Source organism: Melanostigma gelatinosum (assembly GCF_949748355.1).
Source record: "Melanostigma gelatinosum genome assembly, chromosome: 6".
NCBI lineage: Eukaryota > Metazoa > Chordata > Actinopteri > Perciformes > Zoarcidae > Melanostigma > Melanostigma gelatinosum.
The window spans coordinates 15,915,239-15,922,279 of NC_136639.1; positions in this window are offsets into that span (position 1 = coordinate 15,915,239).

Genomic DNA, 7,041 nt, shown 5'->3' on the forward strand with positions numbered 1-7,041 from the left:
CGTGAAAAAAGGCAATCGCTGATAGTCTCTTTTGCCTTCAGTAATATTCACCATCAAATGATGAATATTACCAGGACATTCATGGCTTAATGCACACCTAAAATATCTTCAAAGACTTGTTATCACCTTGTGAGTAGGAGCCACGTATAGGATTGAGTTAATGGTAATTTGACATTACATGTTCATACTGGGAGCACACTGCAGCGAGGTGACAGAGGAAGTTGGCATTAGCACGCTTAATGGAAATGCTGTGTGCAGCTATTTTTGCACAATAATTGCCAGGTGTGGCGTAGATGTGCTAACAGTAAAAGCAACAGAACCAGATAAATGCATCTGCTGTAAATGTGTGTCACACATACACACACATATGCACACACACACACACACACACACACACACACACACACACACACACACACACACACACACACACACACACACACACACACACACAGAAAGAGGGAGATAAAGAAAGAGAAAAGGCATGACTGAAAGGCAGTGAAGAGGAAAAACAACAACACAGATAGCTGCAGGCAGAGATGCCGCTGTATCCATTTTTGATGAATGGATGGCTTGCTGCACACACACACACACACACACACACACACACACACACATAGTACTTTATTAATACTAATGGCAGGGTGCTATTATAATAAAAGCATGTTGTGTCAGGTGATGGGCACAGTGTGAGGCTGAGGAGATGGAGACATAACACCCATGTAAACACCAGGAGACCTTTTAACAGCTGAGGAGGACGAGGAGAAGAAGATGAATAGGTCAGAATCTATAATGTCAGACATGAAGCCCATGAGGACAATGAAAGAATACTGGTAGCACTGCTCATTAAAAAAAAACGTATGATTCCCATTTCCCTCCTAAATGTCCTCTTAAGTCGCACATACATTATTTAAATGTGTCAGAAAAGCCAAATTACCATACTCTAAGTGGCATAGTCAATCTAAGTCCAGTATATTTCTGAAATGAATGAATCAAATGGAAAATAATATCTGTCTTTATCATGTATACAAGGATTCAAGGGTCATTTGTTGTCATTATGCAACACAGGGATGCACAAAGAAATGCAGTTGTAGCCCATCTGTAACACAAGAAAAACGTGACAAACAAAACAAAAACAGTAATGCATTCCTGGAGTGTTTTTCTTTTCATTTGCATCATAAGGAATGTAAACAGCAGCAACAAAAACAATTCTCTGTGCAGATAATACAGCCAACATCTGAACATTAAAAATCCCATATCAGGACAACATTGTCTATGAACTTTGACAATGTTTGAGCACCATGCGTCATCATGTAAACACGGAGTCCACCTCGTCTCGTCCCACCGGGGACCTGCGCTCTGTCCTCCGGGTAGTGGAGTAGCATTAGGTCCTAGCTGAGTTAGCTTAGCTTCCATCAGAGCCTCCACCCTGGGGCGGTTTGGTGGCGTTTGGTTCGGGAGGTCTGGCTGGTTGGTCGGCCGTGGGCGGGCATCGTCTCAAAGCACTTGTTGGTGAATGTATTTTGTCATATGCCATTAGTGCTCCAGTAATAAACACGAAAAAACAACAAATGAAGACAATAAATCTTCAAATTCATGGGAGCTATGGGCCGCAGCATGTACATGCGCCAGTAACACACAATTATGTTGTGTTACATCTTCTACATTTACCAATAACATATATATACACTGATGCTTACACCTCTGAATGAATCTCACTGGTGTTACATTTATTGTGATAGGCCTACCAAGATTATTCAAATAGACCTTGAAGTTGCAGAGATACTCTTTTCATTTTAGGACATTTTTCTGTGGTTTATTGTTCATATTTGAGATAATTGGAGACCACTGGATCTTAGGTAACATCTAAATCAAAGTTTGGTTTGAACTTCTTGTCTGTTAATCAGCTCCTCTCTTTTATTCCTCTAGTCACAGTATATACTTGCACATCTGAACCTTTGTCAAGACATTTAATGAACAATTCCTCTTTACTTTTACAATGTTGAATCACATGACGGAACATGTTGCAACACACACATCTGGGTTGCATGCGTCCTTCGTTCTTGATGCTGTGCAATAAGGTGGATCACTTGTTTATAACTTGCCAAGGCTTCAGGTCTGTGCTCTTGACACCAGGTTGTGGATATTGGAACATGTATTGGATACGAGTCATAAATATCATGAAACTGTTGATTCAATTCTGTGATCTTACGAGGCCATGGTAAAGCACCTTGCAATGTGTCTATTTGAGAACTAAAGTTTGATGTGTATTTCTCTGGACAGTTTTTCGAACCATTCAGTGTTTGCGACTGATGCTTCTTCGTATGTTGGCTGTTTTCTGAAACTGTTGCCCCATGATGCTTTGCAAACTCACATAGCTCTCTTTGTGTGTGTGCGTGTGTGTGTGTGTGTGTGTTGTCAAGTTGTTTTTCTGGTTTTGGTTTATGCCTACTCCCAGCATATTCTGCTAAACTGCTCTGATTGCCTTTTTAGCACCTTACCAAAATGGTGTTTTAGGAGATTACGTTTTATTTTACTCTCGTCAAGCCTCGGTTTAAATTCTTAAAATACAAAATAAAAAAAGCATAACACTAAAAGGCCTTTGCTTTCGCTGTAGCTTGCGCACAACCACACACACACACACACACACACACACACACTTGAGTGGACAGGTAACAAACATTTAGACATCCATAATTAAAGGTCAACAGTGCGGTGCAAACAGATATTGAGAGGAAGTCTGTGTTTATGCTAATGCCTTGTCAGACAGAGAGGGCAGCGACTCTCTGACACCATCTATTAATAATGAGACACGGTTGCAGAAATGCACTGAGCATGAACCAAACAATGCTGTGCTGCTGGCAAACAATGGCATCTGACAGCGAGCTGAGTGAGTGCTTTGAAATTGGGCTGCGTGTGCACGCAGTGTTTGGAGGGAATGGGGTGTGTGTGAATGGATTTGTTTGTTTGTTGATGTTTGTGTTTTGTGTTTGTCTCACAGCAGTGCTCTTGTCTGGCCTGTTTGCAAACATGCCTGTACACAAGTGTCAACAAGTCTGCATGGGAAGCACGATCGACCAACAAGCGGAGAGGGAGGCCTCTGAGGGGATGCTGAGGCACATGGGACCTCTACAAAACGCAACTGAAAACATCGTATTTTCTCATTTCTGAACACAACGACATGTGTTAAATATATTTTACAGATTTAAAAACTATTCTTCCTTAATAATTCTAGCTGGGACATCTTTTAAACTAATAAGACAATGTTTCCCAAACTGGATTAAGGAGTGCTTGAGGTATCCTAAGAACAATTTGTGGAGTTTTGGAGCTTTTTCACTGTGAGAGTGATATGAGTTTACCAAAACAATAAAGTTGGGGTGAGACAGGTAAACAACGAGCTGAAAAACGAACAAAAGGAGCGGCAAAGTGAAGTCCTGCCAGTAGTGATATCATTATGTGTGTCTTGTCTGGACAAGTAGACCGGAGTGAGGTCAGGGGGTATGGGGTTAATACTGACTGGATGGGTTTTGTGTGTGTATGTGTTTGTGTGCCTTGCTGGTTGTGGGGCTTTGTCTCAAAGAGAGTGTTTTTGTGTATCTTTATTTGTGTGTATGTGTGTGTGGGGGATTAGCGTGCCTCTCCAGTCCTCTGGCTGTAATCAGACGAGACAGTGGCTCCATGACGTCTCACAACCCCCCTCACCACCCACTGCGGGAGCGCCTCTATCCCTTTCACCCTGTCATGTGTGTTTGGCTGCTGGTCTTGGGACCTTGGCGGTATGTTAGGGGTTAAAACAATTATTCTTGCTCACATCACAGTGTCCTTTTTAAAAACGTTGCTTCCAATGGGGAGAGTGACAGGAAAATTGGGGAGACAAAGTTATCCCTTTGGACCCGATCCTGGGACGTGACGGGCACATGACAACAAGATATCCTGAATCTGACTTTTCATGATGTTTGCATGTTTGCATCTTTTACGGGGATCAGCTGTTTTTTAAAACTGGCACTGAGTAGTTGATCTGGTCTAAAAGTGAGAGTCCAGCATGAGAGAGAAGGATCAGGCAGCTCCATCAGGGTGATGGTTCGAGGATGGCCAGATAAACAACCATTACTGATCAGGTTAGCCTGAGCACTCTAACCCTGGATTGGTCTGTCTGCTGTTAGTTTGACCCTTAACCTCTTCCTTTGTCTTTTAGACGCAACAAGCAGGACAACCCAAGCACACACCCCCACACGCACACTCCTACTTGGCCTCTTATCCTTGACAGCCCGTATGCTCATATTAAGATCTACTTCAGTGATTTCAGGGCCGTTTCAGACATAAACTCTCATTTAGGGGGAAATTAGCTTTGAGTCTCAGTCTTGTTTCCATACTGTGCTTAACAGCATTAGACCATTATTGTGGCTTTTAAATAACAAGGATGGATAGTATCATTCAAATAAACCTCCACCATCCTACTTTGTTGCACCACATGTAATGGCCAAGCATTCATTGTTTTACATTATTGTACTGCCATTGTGCTGTCCTCTTAGTGCCACACAGTGCTTACTGGGGTGTAACGATACGCGTATTCGTATTGAACCGTTCAGTACGAGGCTCACGGTTCGGTACGCATGACGAACCGAATACGTTTGAATAAAAATAAAAAAACTTTATTTAACCAGGTAGTCCCATTGAGATTAAAAATCTCTTTTGCAAGATGTAAGTAACAATACAAGATGTAAGCAAGCTGTAAGTAACAATACTACATAACATTAAGGAGCAGTTTTTGTTTTTTATGCTTATGTGTTGCTAAGAAGACACCCCAGAAGATGGGTCACTCAGGTATAGTTCCATCATTGTTCAAAATCAAAGAATAACTTTATGATGTTAGTTGTAACGAAGAAATATATTTTAAAATCAAGTACATTTCTCTGGCATTTATAGTTTTCTACTGTACCGAAACATACCGAACCGTGGCTCCACTGTACCGTACCGAACCAACCGTGGATTTTGTGAACCGTTACACCCCTCGTGCTTACTGATTCTAATTACAGTTACGTATGGCTCAGGATATTAACATAATATGCTGAAAGAGAAATGTTTTATGTGTCCGTCAACCCATTTTACAACTATGCTCTCTCAACTTTCAATTCCCTCTCTAAAAACACCTGAACAAGCTTTGGTGTGATTGTTATTCTCAAGTTTCTGCAAAGCCATTGGGAAAAGAAAAAATAATACAAAAACAATTTAAATATTTAATATTTAACTCTAAACGTGAAAATCGATCCAAGCTTTCTTTATTTTCTATGACATCTCAGTGTAACAGCTGCTGAACTAGTGCCATGCTAGTCAGGGAGGACTGAGCTGTTTCCCTTTACTGCCACAGAGACAGAGCACCATCCGACCCATAGAGATGAACCGTAATCAACTTTACCAATTACACTCCATCTCAGACCACTTATTCTACACAAAATGGCATCACTAATGCTAGACATCACACAAATGCCTCTCAGTGTCCTGCAAGAGACTCCGGCTACACATTTATAGATTCAAACCAATAGTTCAGACTGTAATGAAATAAGCTTAAATAAGTCTTTGATGCCTTTTAAAAAGGCTTTCTTTGATAGAGAAATGGGTCCTGGTAGGCGGGCAGCAGCTTTAACATTCATACAGCAGAAACATAAGCCCTTCTCAGCAACCCTCCCAGTTTAGTTGTGTTACAGAATGTTAGGTCTGCAGGCCAAATGTGTGACATTTTCAAATGTCAGTCTTTTTCTGTTTTTACATGCGGTGCCTCATCACACAAGATGAAAAAAAGATGCATGTCTGTTAGAAACCATCATGGTACATTTGGATTCGGATGAGAAAAGTAGAATATGTTGAGGGCAGGCGGAGGGGTTAGTGGTGTATGTGTGTATGTGTGTGTGTGTGTGTGTGTTGGGGGGTTCTTCTGGGAGATAATGATAAGCACCACTTAGGCTCTTTGATCGCAGAGGTTCATCAATCGACTGTCTGACCAGTGTGTCTGAGAAAGTCCTCCACAGATGGATTAAGATCCTTCACACACACACAAACACACACTCTGTGTTTGATATTACTTTACCACTTTATCCAAAGCTTCATTCTCCCAGCTAACCTCCAGCCACACAAAAGTCATCGCAGAGCTCCATTACTGTACAAGCGCACATGAAGCGACGCAATCCATCTTCAGAGTCGGAGGCCCATGCATGGGACCTCCCTCTCCCCCTTTCCTCATCCTGGCCCGAGTTTGTCTGGAGACGAAGGGTTAAGGAGGAACAGACCCTCTGAAGAGCTGCCTGCTTAACCTCTGACCTTATGGTGTAGGAGAGAGAGAGAAAGGAAGAAAGAGAAAGAGGGAGGGGTCTGACAACTGACGTATAACTATGCAATTGAATGTAAATACACCAGGACGTTTAATGATTTAGCAGCCTTTTCTAAATAAATCTCTTCATGTTACGTCCATTTGTTCATTCAAAACAAGTGTGCTGTAAACTCTGAGCAGGTGTAAGGTGTAAGAGGTTAACTTTGCTGTGAAAGACACAGAAACATGAGATGTCAGGAGGAGAGAGAGGAGGGGAGTCTAAGAAAAGGGGGGGGGGGGGGGCACCAACACACCCCCACCTTTCTTTGTCCTGCATCGTAGACCCAGCCCCTCTCTGGGTATCGGTGAGGGGGTCCAGCTGGTGGAGACTGCAGATGCCAAACAACCTGTCAGAGATAACAGGACGCGGACAAGGGTTCGTTGCCGAGTGGAAGAATTAGAGACACCGAGGTCCTTTATATGTGATAAGACGACATAGCACATGCACTGTTCCACTTTAAACAATATTCTCGACATTTTTAAATGAGATTGTTGCGCACACAGAATTTGAGAGAAGGAGCAGGCTGCTGTTGTTATCAGGTCCTTCATACTGAATCATGCATTGAAACTGATAAACTGCACCCCACTTAAAAGAGTTTCCACACCCACGGTGCTGAACGTACTTTAAATAACCCACTGGGAATGTTAATAGTTTGTCTCTGCTGCGTTTCTTGTCC